The following is a 14,822-nucleotide window of genomic DNA, read 5'->3' on the forward strand; positions in this document are numbered from 1 at the left end:
GGCACCCACATCCTCTCCTAGCCCTCCTCAGTTGTTGGTGTGGGGTGGCCATCCTCTGGGGCAGGGAGAGTGTTGCAGGCAGCACTGGTGGTGGAGGCCATTATAGCAGGGGTCTACGTAGATGTTGGTGTTGCTGCAGATGTGGTGGGGGGACAATGTGGTCCTGGGACCTGCTGCGTCCTGGCACACCAGATGGGCCGGCTTCAAGTTCCACATCCGAAGGATCCAGGGAGTCCACATCCAAGAGTCCATGTTCGCGGGGGGGGGGGACGGGAGGGGGACTGGCTCTGCAGATTGCTGTTGTCGTCCTCTGCAGTCAGTTCTTGGTCACCTGTGGGACAGAGGGGAGATGGTCATTGAAGTGCACCCCTCAAGCTTGGTGTTAGATGTATCTTATTCACAGGTTATACACCACACAGTCTACTAGTTATCACATTGTTTGTCTGCACACTACTGTGAATCCTGGCATGATGTGGAGGTACATGCATTACTTGTCCATGGTGTGACATGTCAATACATACCATGCGCCACGTGCATATTTTGTGATTACAAGGACGTCTTGTCATCTAACAACTAGAACCACAACAAATTTATGTGAAGCATCTTTGTTGCTTACTCTGCTTGGCAGACATTTCATCTGAGCATGAACTAGCTAGTGTTATCTCATGCATACCGTTGTCATGTCATGTGCTAATCTCAATTTGTACTACAGACCATGCTTGCTTTGTTTTCCTGTGGTCCTTGATGCTCTGCCCACATGGCACTTACACATGGCATTCAGTGCTGTGCATGATTGTGCACAGACTTCCTTCAACATGTGAATTAGTGAGTCACACTTTGAATGCTGTGACAGTTACATTCTCTTAGCTGTCTGCACAATGTAGGTGGCAATTGAATATGTGTGAATGTTTGTGGGATGAGAGGGCTGGTGTTCTCATAAGGCACCATGCTTTTTGAGACGAATGGCTGGGTGCATGCACTGTCTACTTACCTGTTCTGCTGTAACATTTAGGTTGAATTTGTGACACATCTGTGTGTGTGTGTGGTGGAGGGCTCCATCCTGCTCAGGGGTGGGACAAGAGAGCATAAGATGGCTACCTACCTGTTGGTTTGAAGTGTACAATGCAATGGCTGACACATGCATCTGGGTGGGAGAGAGTGCTCCATCTTGATGAGCTGGGGAATAAGGGGTCATGGTGGGAGTAGTAGTGCAGGCCTCCCACCCACAAACAGCCCTTCATGGGAAGATGGCTACCTACCTGTTAGTTTGTTTGTAGTGATACAATGGCTGCCAACCGCTTCTGGGTGGGTATGGAGTGCTACATTCTACTCAGGGATGGGGCAGGAGGCCTGGTGGAAGTTGTTGTGCAGGCGTCCCACCCCGAAACAGCCCTCCATGGAAACATGGATACCTACCTGTTAGTTTGTTTGTAGTGATACAATGGCTGCCAACTTGGGTGTGGAATGCTATATCCTGCTTAGGGTTAGGACAGGGGGCCTGGTGGGAGTTGTTGTGCAGGCCTCGCACCCCCAAACAGCTCTCCATGGGAAGATGGCTACCTACCTGTTAGTTTGAAGTGTACAATGCAATGGCTGACACATGCATCTGGGTGGGAGGGAGTGCTCCATCTTGATGAGCTGGGGAACAAGGGGGCATGGTGGGAGTAGTAGTGCAGGCCTCCCACCCCCAGACAGCCCTCCATGGGAAGATGGCTACCTACCTGTTAGTTTGAAGTGTACAATGCATTTGAAGTGTACAATGCAATGGCTGACACATGCATCTGGGTGGGAGGGAGTGCTTCATCTTGATGAGCTGGGGAACAAGGGGACATGGTGGGAGTAGTAGTGCAGGCCTACCACCCCCAAACAGCCCTTCATGGGAAGATGGCTACCTACCTTTTAGTTTGAAGTGTACAATACAATGGCTGACACATGCATCTGCGTGGGAGGGAGTACTCCATCTTGATGAGCTGGGGAACAAGGGGGCCTTGTGGGAGTCGTTGTGCATCCCTCCCACCCCAAACAGCCGTCCATGGGAAGATGGCTACCTACCTGTTAGTTTGAAGCGTACACTGCAATGGCTGGCACATGCATCTGGGTGGGAGGGAGTGCTCCGTCCTGATGAGCTGGGGAACAAGGGGGCCTAGTGGGAGTTGTTGTATAGCCCTCCCACCCCCAAACTGCCCTCCATGGGAAGATGGCTACCTACCTGTTAGTTTGAAGTGTATAATGCAATGGCTGATACATGCATCTGGGTGAGAGGGAGTGCTCCATCTTGATGAGCTGGGGAACAAGGGGGCATGGTGGGAGTAGTAGTACAGGCCTCCCACCCCCAAACAGCCCTCTATGGGAAGATGGCTACATACCTGTTAGTTTGAAGTGTATAATGCAATGGCTGACACAGGTTTGTTTGTAGTGATAAAATGGCTGCCAACTGCTTCTGGGTGGGTGTGGAGTGCTCCATCCTGCTCAGGGGTTGGACAGGGAGCCTGGTGTGAGTTGTTGTGCAGGCTTCCCACCCCCAAACAGCCTTCCCTGGGAAGATGGCTACCTACCTGTTAGGTGAGGGTGAACCATACAATGGCTGACACATGCTTCTAGGTGTGGGGAGTGCTACATCCTGCTCAGGGGTGGGGCGGGGGGCCTGGTGGGAGTTGTAGTGCTGGTTTCCTGGACACATACAACCCTGTAAATGTTGGCTACCTTTGGGGTGATTCAGATGGAGTGAATGTTACATCTGTGTGACCTGTGTTGAGTATTGTGGTGCAGATGAATGTACTAGGGCCTCGGAGATGTAGCTTTGTGGTTGTGCCAGACAGTACATGGCAGTGTAATGGTTTACATTTGTTTGGCCTTACCAGCCTGCACTCCCCCGGCTATTCCTGTGAGACTCTCTGGATGCAGTATGGCAAGCACCTTCTCCTCCCAAGGAGTGAATGTTCTTGGTGGAATGAAAGGGCCACCGCCAGTCCTCTGAGCCAACTCATGGTTCTTGTTCCTCTTTTTTTTGACAACACTCTTCAGGTTATGCCACCGCTTCATGATTTCCTGTTTGTTGCGAAGGGTGGTCCCTACTGCATTGACCTTGCCAACTATCTTACCCACATATGAGTTCTGGTGGCTAATGGTGTCTGTAATCTACCATGACTGACAACTAACTCTCTGTGAGTTTGGGAATTTTCTGTGGTGCCATGGTGTGTGATGTGCTAATGATTTGGGGTGCAGTTGTGAGGGTGGGGGATTGGTGTGGGTGGTGTGTGTTGTTGTGCTCGTGTGATGTGTGCAGGTTTGCCTCTCATTTGTGCTCTGGTGTTGGGCATTTCAGTTGTGGAGTATTGCAAAGGATTCTGGTCAGGGAAGGGGCTGGTTTCATGCTCAGCTATGTGAGTGTGTCAAGATGGAGTATTGCTGTCAGGTGTGTTGTGTGGGTTGTCCTGGGATTTGTACTTTTGGAATTTGCCATGGAGTGCTTCTTTGGGATGTGTTAGGTGTTTTTGGGGGCAGGGCTAGTTTGCTATGTGCTCTTGGTGGCCTTGTGATTTATTATTGATGGCCGACATTTTTTCCACAGAGTGTCTGCAGCGATGGCTATGCTACAGCCCTTCCGCCGGATCTCCCATTCATCACTGTTTGTGACTGCAGCGGTCAGAAACAGCGGAACGTACTGTGATCACATCGTGGATATCCTAATTTTGTGTGCGGTGTCTCCGCTGTCCTGGCGGCGGTTTGGTGTGTTTTCGTCGCAAATTCGACCGCCGCGGAAGGCTTTTCACCTTCTCTGCCTGCTACGGGTGGTCTCTGGTAGCCTCGTTCTGCCGTGGTTGGATTTTTTGGGCGGTTGATCCTAATCGGACCACCCGTTTTGCAATGGTACCAGCGGACAGTTGATTTCAGCTACCATGGCGGTCGGGATGGTTTTCCGACTGCCATCCTAATAGACCCCTAAGAAACAAAAGGGGCAAAATGCAGAAAATGAGGGTGAAAGAGAAAAGGCTTGTTGGTAAGAGGACCAAGACATTTCTCAAAATTGTTTGTGCACAACTGGAAAAAATACAAAAAGAAGAAAAGAAACAGAAATCTATAACACCGACTACTAAAACACAAAAAGACTCTGATGTAAACAGTAAGAAGTCATTGAAAAATGGAAAGATTTTAAGCAGAAGGCAGAACAGTTCAAGAAAATCAGAGGTAGGATGTTCCTCACTAGAGTAATTCACAACGTATTTGCATCTATGAAGAAGCATAAAAGAAGAACCCAGGCAATGAGACAAAATGAATATGTTGAAGGTGTAGTTGATAAGGTGTTTGCTTTGAAGAGCAATTATTTATCTTAGTATTAAACTGAATAAAGACACTGGACAAAATAGGGTTATCTAGGAGGAGACAGAGCCAAAAGAAAAGACTTGTTAATAGAAGTAACGTTTGCAAACTTCTCAGTGGTGAATGGATACATACTTTAAGTACTGAGCCTTTCTTTAAAGAAGAAGGCAATTTTCAAGACAACACATTAGGGCATGCAGTTGATAAATCTGGACAATATTATGAGATGAAAAATGATATTCCTGTTCCAAAGGAAGTAATGGTACCTAGAAATGTTGAGGAAGAGATTGCTGAAGAGATGCAAGGAAGGTTTAGACAGGCTCCTGTGTGAATTATTGTAGTGTTTGTAGTGTTCGTCAGCAATGAATTGATATATTGAGAAATTTCCTCCGTATGTTTACATTGGAATAGATCCATGCAAAGTAAGAAAGCATAATAATTTATAAGGACACTCACTAGCTTGTGTGTCCAAAAAAGTCTGTTAAAGCAGCTTTAATCATTTTAGAATGTTCGGTGTAGAAAAGGTTTGCGATGATGTTCAATTTCATTTTTTTTGGACCGGAACAACAGTGTAGGGAAAATGAAGAGTAGATGTTAGCAAAGTTGAAAATGCAACTTCATAACTGGTACACAATAACATATATTATAAAAATTCAGAAACTCTTCAAGATATCACATATCTGAAGGACAACACATCATCATCAACAGGTCAGATAGAAAAATGTATGAACATTACATCATCTATCCCCTACATTAAAAAAGATTGGTGATGCTATTGATCTATATCAACTAAATGAAGCAAAAGGAGGTCCCTTAAGCTTATGGGAAAAAAGTTAGAAGCATGCTGTTTTCCACATCTCTTTCCTACGGGAGTAGGTGGTAGGTATGATGATTGGTCTGTACAAATACCTGCGGCCGAGTACAGATGTACTAGACTTTATTCAGAGAATCCTAGATTTCATCAATGTATCCCTTATATGTTTCATCTATTATTTGAAAGTGATTTGTCTTCATTGTCTTATGCTGTAAACCACATTTTTAAAACAGGTGCAAATCTGCAAAATCTATCTGCAAAAGAATTTTCCACAGAAAAGAAGAACAACTGGAATACAACTTGATTAATCTCATGGCATATCAACGTGGGACCAATGAATATTGGTATAGTCATCACGGTGAACTAAAATGCATATTGAGAGACTTAGGAGCAACTACATGGTTTCTAACACTCAGTTGTGCTGAGTATACATGGGATGACCTGCTTCAATTCTTGCATGAAGCAAACTCAAATATGAAAGACATTGATCTAAAGACTCCAGGAGAACTCTGCTCATTAGACCCTGCAAATGTTTGCAGATATTTTAACCACAGATTTCAAGCCATGATGGCTTTTATCTGCAAAAAGAGCAATCTACCTCTTGGTGAAGTCACTGATTTCTTTTGGCATAAAGAATACCAAGCCAGAAGTGCTCCACACATTTACATGCTACTGTGCTTAAAAGATGCTCCAAAGTTCGAAAGAGTCACGGATGAGTCTGTGATGTCTTTCATAGATTAGTATGTCACTTGCATCATCCCAAATGAGAGTGTTGATAAAATATTAAGACAACAAGTTGTAAGATTCCAAAACGACAGGTGTGGAAAATAATGTCGCAGAAAATATAGATCTAAAAGAAAATGTTATGCAAGATGTCGTTTTGGATTTCTGCGACCTTTGATCTCAGAAGAAAGAGTTGATAGCTTTTTGTCTGCAGTCAGACACACTCTCACATAAAAATCACCAAAGAACACGTATAACCTCCAAGGAACAGAAGCCTCAAAATATATCAATGACTACAATTCTGTGATTTTGAAGATGTGGAATGTGAATATGAATCTACAGTTTATTGCAGATAACTCAATGGGTGTTGCTCGGTGCATCACCTCTTATATAACAAAGTCAGAGAAAACCAAGTTGAAGGAGATGTGGGAGGAGATTTCAGCAGAAAAGAGTCTTACAAACAGAACAATTGGCTCTTATGAATGTGCAGACCTGTTAAACACAGCTTGCTTGTTTTCTAAATCCAGAGGAGTTCTATGGGTGAGTTTAGGGCTTGCTAATACACGCAACAGAGTACTGAAGTCTTTTTCTGAAATCCAATATCTTGTGGAACTTGTGCCATACAGTACAGATATTCTGAAGATGAACATGCTGGATACGTACTATCCAACAAGGAGTCCTCATCTAGTAAGGATGTGTCTGTATGAAATACATCAACATTATACATACATTAATAATGTCAGTGAAAACTTAGAAGAAGGAAGAATTGCTGTTGATGGATATGAAAGCTGTTTGGTCAGACATAACATAGAAGGTTTAAGTAAACTTTCGAAAGCTAAGTTGCCAAACTCCAGACAAAAGAGAGTTTTTCTGTTTCACCTTGTTACAGCTGTTTAAACCATGGCACGCTGAAAGTGAGCTACTTGGAGAATTTGATTGTTATGAAGACCCATTCAATACTGTGAAAGACAGCATTGAGTGCTCTGTGTTTCCGGTGTATCTCCAAACGTTGAGAGATGAGATTGAACAAGAAGAAACAATTGCTCCTGAAATAGCAAGAGAGAGTTCCCAGAGTAGTCAAAGTTGAGCACCTGGAAGTCAAGATCCTTTTGGACAGCCAATCATTCAAAATGAAGCTGCAACAGCCATGAATGAAGTGGAGAATGCAATGCAGCAAGACAGGAAACTCTGGATCTAGAACAACTAATACAGCAATTGAATGTAGATCAGAAAGACTTTTTTGATGAAGTTAAAGGTAAAATAGATGGATTTCTGCATGAGAAAAAAGAGTGTACTTGTTCTACATATAAATCAGTTCTAGTGTATACAAGATGTCAAGCTGGAACTGGAAAAAGCTTCTTGATTAAAGTACTGACAAGTTATCTACAGAAGATAACAGATTCCAATTTGTCATGTATAGTTACAGCACCAACAGGGTTAGCTTCACACAATATTTAAAGAGTTACCTTTCATCAATGATTTATTCTGCCTGTTTAACATGATCACAAATTAGAATACACCAAATTATCTGGTGATGCTTGTCATGAAGTGGGAAGAATATTAAAGAAATGAACGCTACTAATTAATGATTAAGTCAACATGGTATTTAACCTAATGCTAGCTTTTATACATTTAAGAATGCAGCAATTTTTAAAAACTGACTACAACGTGCTTTTTGGAGGAAAACACTTAATAGTCTTTTGAGACCTGCTAAAACTAACTCCAGTCAAAGGACAACCTGTCTTCAAGATACTACTACATAATGAAGCTAGGAATTCACTTGGAAGTATTGGAAATGTAAACATTTAGGAAAACTGTGAAAACAAAGAGTTAATCTGAAATATGTGCCTAGCATCAGATATGCAACATGGAGATATACTAAAGGACATCAGAGTGACAGTTCTCACAAAAGAAGGAAAGAGAGCATTACAAACCGATCTGATAAAAAAATTGTTTCCAAGTAATGTTTCAGCTGCAAAAGTAATGTACACTTTTGTTAAGGGAGAGAAGTCTTTGATTATTTGAAGCCAACTCTCGAGGTGTGTAGTAAATTCAATTAACAATTATTGTAACTAGAAAAAGAAGAGATAATTAAAATTAGAGCAAATGATAAAATAGAACATCAAGAAGTCACAGTGCTACTAATAGAAAAACTGCAATCAAGATTGGATAGTTTACAAAAGTCTGTGTCAAAAACTGCAGTATTAGAAAAACAGTTACGTATCTGTAAAAACTTTAGCATAATCTTATGTCTTAATTTAAATGTTGAAGAAGGGCTAGTGAATGGAGCAATGGGCAAAGTTATGAAATTTATTAAATATCCAAACACAAATGACATGGAATTCTTAGCAATAAAAATTTGATGACATTGGTGAATGTAAGCAGATTGGAAACAGCGAAAGCAGTTCCCAGTGTCTTTAGCGTATGCAGTAACTATCCACAAATCATAAGGCTTACATTTAGATACAGCTCTTGTTAATATTGGTAGCAGTGTATTCAAAGAAGGAATGTCATATGTAGCTTTGTTGTGAATTAGAACATTGTCTGGTTTATTTCTGATTGATTTTGATGAGAAGAAAGTAAGTGCTGATGCGAGCTGTATAAGGGAGTATAATCGATTAAGAGCTCAATATGCTCCTCATTATATGCCAGTATCCTGTGTTTGAAAAAATGATCATTTGTCCAAAGTGGAAAATATCAAAGCAGTCTATCAGAGTTGAAGAGAAAGATGAACAGAAAGAAACACAACAAGGACCTAAGAAAAGAAAACTAAAGCAGAATGAGGAAATATAAGTGTAGCAGTTTGATAATAAATCTGGAGTAAACTGTTATGCAAATGTAGTGTTAAATGGGCTATGCCATTTGCCTCATTTTACAAATTCTATTAAAGAAAAGGTTGATAAAAGAATATCTTCACAACTATGTAGTTTACCTGAAGAATTAAGGTGTGACAATTGTATTATACATTCTGCTATTGGAATAAGAAAACATACAGATGACTGTACTGAATCAGTAGAGTATTCTCAAGATCTTCAGCAGGATACTCAATAATTTGTAATGGTAATGCGATGACTATTATAGGAAGAAGATGTGAATATCAAAGAATTATTTGGTTTAACTCATAAATGGAACCATAACTGTGAAGATTGTGAATTTACGTCTGGCACTGAAATCGATTCAGAATGATTCCTCTACTTGACATTACCAGATTGTAAAGCTGTACCCTTTGAAAATGTAACTAAAAACACCCATCAAGATATGACCTGTCCTAAATGACGAACATAACTTAGGTCAACATTGTTTCTACAAAGGTATGGGAAATATGTCATAGTCATGCTACAATGATGCAGAGAGGATGGTACTAAATTGGGAACTGAATTTACAAACTTTGTAGCTGGACACATTTCCATTTCAAAAATAACTTTCACAACTATAGCAATCATATTTCATGAAGGAGTTAATATAACCTCTGGACACTACACAATATATTTAAGATGACAAACAGGATGGACAGATTGCAATGACATACAAGTGACATTAAATCAAGACTACTTAAAAAGTTACTAAACTCATATCTGCTATTTCTAGAACCGAAGTTCTAAGGAGAATTTAGGATAAGAAAATGTAGTATTGTCTTGACATATATATAGATTATGTGTTTCTGAAGACATTATTTGCCCTGTTAGGGATAGTGAAAGACTCGTTTTAACTGCAGGAAAGGAATTTATAAAACATTTGAGGACTACATTCTGACACTACAGATAAAAACTAAATGGAGGTACTATAATACCAGTAGTCTTATATTGCATCTGAAAAGTCTCTTCAACTCTAAAAAGGTCCCCTTTTGTTTCTGCTACAGCAACTTCAACAACATAGTGTGTTATGTTTTTTGTGCATAGACTAAGAACATTTTAGACATCATTTAGCCTAACATAAATGATGTTTACAAAAGGATAACATAAAATGAAGACTGCTTCATAATTGTTGGACATTTTGTACCAGCTGTAAAATTATCAGAAACAGTTTTAATATATAGTTGCTTTCATTAAGTTAGTAACCTATCAGCAAGCCACTATTAAAAATCTTGTAGTGAGTGTTGTGCACAGTATAACATATTTGAAATGATGTAATGTGCACATTTGGGCATATTTTTTACAATCCATCGATGGTTTTTTCCTGATGTTTGATGATGATGCTTTATACAGAGCACTGTTGAAAGTGAAGAAGTATCAAATCTGAAAACAGTAAAAAACTGTAAAACATTTGTCTCTGTTAAAATAAAGTTTTGGAGAAAAAATATTGGGCATTGTTTTGGTTGCCTAATGTTGAAAATAAAATTCTAATACATTTTTATCTGTTTATATTTTTTCACAGCGGTTGGAGATCAGGATATATTATGTGTGTCAAACCACTAATTAGTGATGGATTTATTGAGTCACTACTCATATACTCAACACATCTCCCAGGAACTACAGTTCCACTCATCCAATCACCTAACCACTACCTAGGCAGTGATCCAATCACTCAGGTATTGCACTTGCATTCATCCAGTCTCCCAGCCACTATTTAGGCACTCATACAATCACCAAGGTGGTACCCATGGAGTCATGCCTTCACCTAGTCACTACTAATACAGCTATGGAATCACCTAGGCACTACACCTGTACTCTTTCATGTATCCAGGCACTCTACTTCCAGTCATCCATTCACCCAGGCACTAGACGTGCAGTCATTCAATCACCCAGGCACTACCCTTCCACTCATCAATTCATTCAGCCACTACCCTTGCACTCATCCATTCACTCAGACACTGCCCATGCACTCATCCATTTACCCAGGCACTACCCATGCACACACCCATTCACTCGGGTACTACCCATGCACTCATCCATTCACTCAGGAACTACCCATGCACTCATCCAATGACCCAGGCACTACCCTTGCACTCATACATTTACTCGGGCACCACTCATGCACTCATCTATTCACTCAGGCACTACCCATGCACTCATCTATTTACTCAGGTACTACCAATGCACTCATCCAATGACTGAGGCACGGCCCTTACACTCATCCATTCACTCATACACTACCCATGGACTCATCCATTCACTTAGGCCCTACCCATGGATTTATCCAATCACCCAGACACTACCCATACACTCATTCATTTATCTAACCATTACCCATGTAATCAGGGACTCACCCAAGCACTACTCATGCAATCACCCAGGTCCTACCTACACACTCATCCAATCACCCTGGTACTACTCAAGACCTACTCCCACTTCACACCCCAATCCACCATAAAGGACATCATCCCTCAACCTCCCACCACAAGCAGGAGCACCCAACCTCCTAACAAACTGGAGACCCCTCACCACAGATGACACCATGTGAATTATGCAGACCATCCACTCAGGGTGCCCCTCAGACCCCATGCCCTCACCATATGTATAACCCAGGAAACACACTGATCCGTGCCAACCTCACCACCTTCATCAACTCCTCTATCCACAGTGGACAGCTGTAAACATGTTGAGGTTACTGCTTTGCTTTAGAAACCTTTGGCTAATCCTAAGGAGCTCAGCACCTACAGGCCCATCTCACTCCTACCCTTCCCAGTCAAAGTCTTGGAGAAAGTCATCAACAAGCAGCTCTCTGCCCATCTTCAGCAGGACCACCTACTGGACTCCACCCAATCTGGCAGCAACAGACAACATACGCTCAATCATTGACAGAGGAGCGACCACTGCACTTATCCCTCGCTGATCCTATCCCTCTTCCTTGGTCAGACCATTTTTTGATCCCCTTTTCATGGACAATCCAAGGAGCTGATTTGAGGGTAAAAAAAAGTACTAAGTCAGTACGACCGTGGGCAAAACTGTCATATGATTCTTGGTCGAAGCATCTAGAAGAAACTGTTCCTAGACTAGACTCTAACCCAGCAATTGCTAATGATCAACTTAATAACTGGTTAGAATCCTCATTGGACTTGGTTTTACCCCAAAAAGTTATTAAAAAAAAAAGAGGGGGTCACCATAACCTATGGTACACTCCTAAGTTACGTACCCTTAGACAAAACGCCAAGCAGCTAGAATGTCATTGGAGGAAATCTCCGACAGCTGATAGGAGGGAGGACTATAGAAGCGCAATCAGAAGCTATAAGGATGAAATAAAATTAGCAAAATCTGATTTTTATGAAAAAGAAATTCTTTTAGCTGAAAATAGCCCCCGCAACATTTTTTAAATCGCCAAATCTCTTTTTATCCCCCCTGCCCCCCCTAGCAACGATAAGGATAGTTTCCAACACTGTAATTGAATTGCTAAATTCTTCAACGAAAAAATTCAGTCCATTTATCAATCATTTCCTACCGGCTTAGAATCACAGGTAATACCCCCTGCTCGCGCTGCCACTAATCAACTCAAGTTTTTTCCCCCTATAAATCTAACCATTCCTCAGAACATTCTTAACCAGGTTAAATCTGGAGCTCCGTCAGATGTTGCCCCCCCCCCCCCGATTTTAAACCGAGTCTTTGATACTATTGCTCCAATTGTTCTTGAAGTAATTAATACCTCCCTAGAATCAGGCTCTGTTCCCCTCTTATGGAAACAAGCGATGGTCAGAGCCTTTTTGAAAAAACCCAATTTGGACCCTGAGATACTGTCTAATTATCGCCCTATCTCATTACTGCCAGGTATTGGCAAATTGGCAGAGAAGTATGTTAATACTACGCTCTCGTCCTTCTTGGAAACTAACAACTGCTTCCATCAAACTCAGACAGGCTTTAGAGCCCAACAAAGTACGGAAACAGCTTTGCTAGTTGTGACGGAAAGTTTAAGAAGGATCACGGATAATGGAGGCTGAGCTGCATTGATTCTACTCGATCTCAGCGCAGCCTTCGATACCGTGAACCATCAACTTTTAATGCAAAGAATTAAAAGTCTTGGAATTACTGATTTGGCTTTAAAGTGGCTACAGTCCTACCGCTCATTTGTGGTCTTCGATGGGAATGACGCTTCCGAACCATTACTTCTTGGCTGTGGGGTTCCTCAGGGCTTGTCCCTGAGCCCCACTCTATTTAATGTGCACATGAGTCCCCTTGCCGAACTGGTAATTCCCCATGGAATTCAGATTGTTACGTATGCAGACGATACCCAGTTAGTGGTATCACTCAGCCAAGAAAATATGTCTGCTCCTAATCTCATGTTGTGTTTGCAAGAAGTATCAAAATGGATGGATGCTTCTTATCTAAAACTTAATGGGGACAAGACGGAACTTATGTTTCTGGGAAATCGCCCCCAACGTCAATAGCCCCCTGTTGGCCTAACTGTCTTGGCCCCCCCCCGATTCCAAAAACACAAATTAAGAGTTTGGGAGTCTGGATAGACCATGATCTGAACTTTAAGGAACAGGCAAATAAGGTAGCCGCTAGCTGCTTCGGATTGCTCAGAATGCTAAGGAAGATTCTCCATTTTCTTCCATCTACTTTTAGGAGAACAGTGGTCCAGGCGCTCATTTTGTCACGCCTGGACTATGCGAATGTTTTATATCTGGGAGCTCCTGGGGTCGCTATTAACAGACTTCAAGCTATTCAGAACTGCGCAGCACGACTTCTCACCAATTCTGCCAGGTGGATCTCTGCCAAACCCTCTCTGGCATCACTCCACTGGCTGCCGGTTCCTCAAAGGATCCATTTTAAAGCCTTGTGCATTGCCCACAAGGCACTTTCTAACAAATGACCCCCAGTTGTCCGTTCTCTTATTCAGTTTTATTGTCCAGCTAGATCCTTGAGATCAGAAAATAAACACCTGGCTTTAGTACCAATTGTAAAACGAATGCGTAGTGGAGGACGGAGTTTTGGCTACAATGCTGCAAAGCTCTGGAATGGCCTACCATTGACCATTCGATCTGAATCCAATTACATTCTGTTTCGCAAATGTTTAAAAACCTTTCTGTTCCCGTAATTCCACCTACTTGCTCTGTGAGTTGCCGCAGCGCTGGGATGCTCTAGGGTAGCCATGCGCTTTATAAATGCCCCTACAATTCAATTATCCTGCTCGACCTCTCAGCAGTGTTCAACACTGTCTCCCATTGCACCCTTATCACCAGACTTCAGGAATTCAAGCATTCATCCTAAGCTGGATTGCCTCCTTCCTCTCCAACAGGACACAATGAGTCAGACTCTCCAGTTTCACCTCCGAACTCAAGCATCTCATCTGTGAAGTCCTCCAGGACTCCTACCTCAGTCCGACCCTGTTCAATGTTTACATGGCACCTCTCGTCCGCATCATAGGAACCCACTACATCAATGTTATCTCCTACACTGATGATCTTCGGCAATAGGAACTGCCCATGGGACTCTTCCTGGTGGCCCCCCGACCTGGGTCCTTCGCCCATCCCCACAGACCACGCCAGAAACCTCAGCATCATCCTTGACAACAAACTCTCGATGAATGAACAAGTCAACGCCATGATCGCATCCTACTGCCACACTCTAGATGCACGGTCATCCAAACTCTCATTACCAGCAGACGCAACTATAGCAACGCACTATATATCAGTGTCTACGGCCAACTCATGCAAATACTCGAAACCATTTTTGAAAATGACCAGGATCTTGATGACCTGAACTATGCTCCTTCATTAAAAGAAACAATCAATGGTCTTTTGGATAGATGGAACCTACTTTCGATCACACTCATAGAAATAGTATCACTGATAAAAATGTATGTACTAACTCTATGTCTGTTTCTCTTGACTACTGTGCCATGTATCTTATATGAACACAAAATAAAAAAGAAATATATAGAGCTAATTAGTACTCTGAGGATCCTGGCATGGGTGATGAGTGTGGGTGTAGGTTTGAGTTTGAATTTGCCAGCCACCCGTTGGAGCCCTATGGTGAGGTGTTCTTGCTGAAGATCACTATTTCTGTCTTGTTGGTGTTGATTTTGAGACAGT

Source organism: Triturus cristatus, chromosome 5_2 (assembly GCF_964204655.1).
Source record: "Triturus cristatus chromosome 5_2, aTriCri1.1, whole genome shotgun sequence".
In the NCBI taxonomy this organism is placed as follows: domain Eukaryota; kingdom Metazoa; phylum Chordata; class Amphibia; order Caudata; family Salamandridae; genus Triturus; species Triturus cristatus.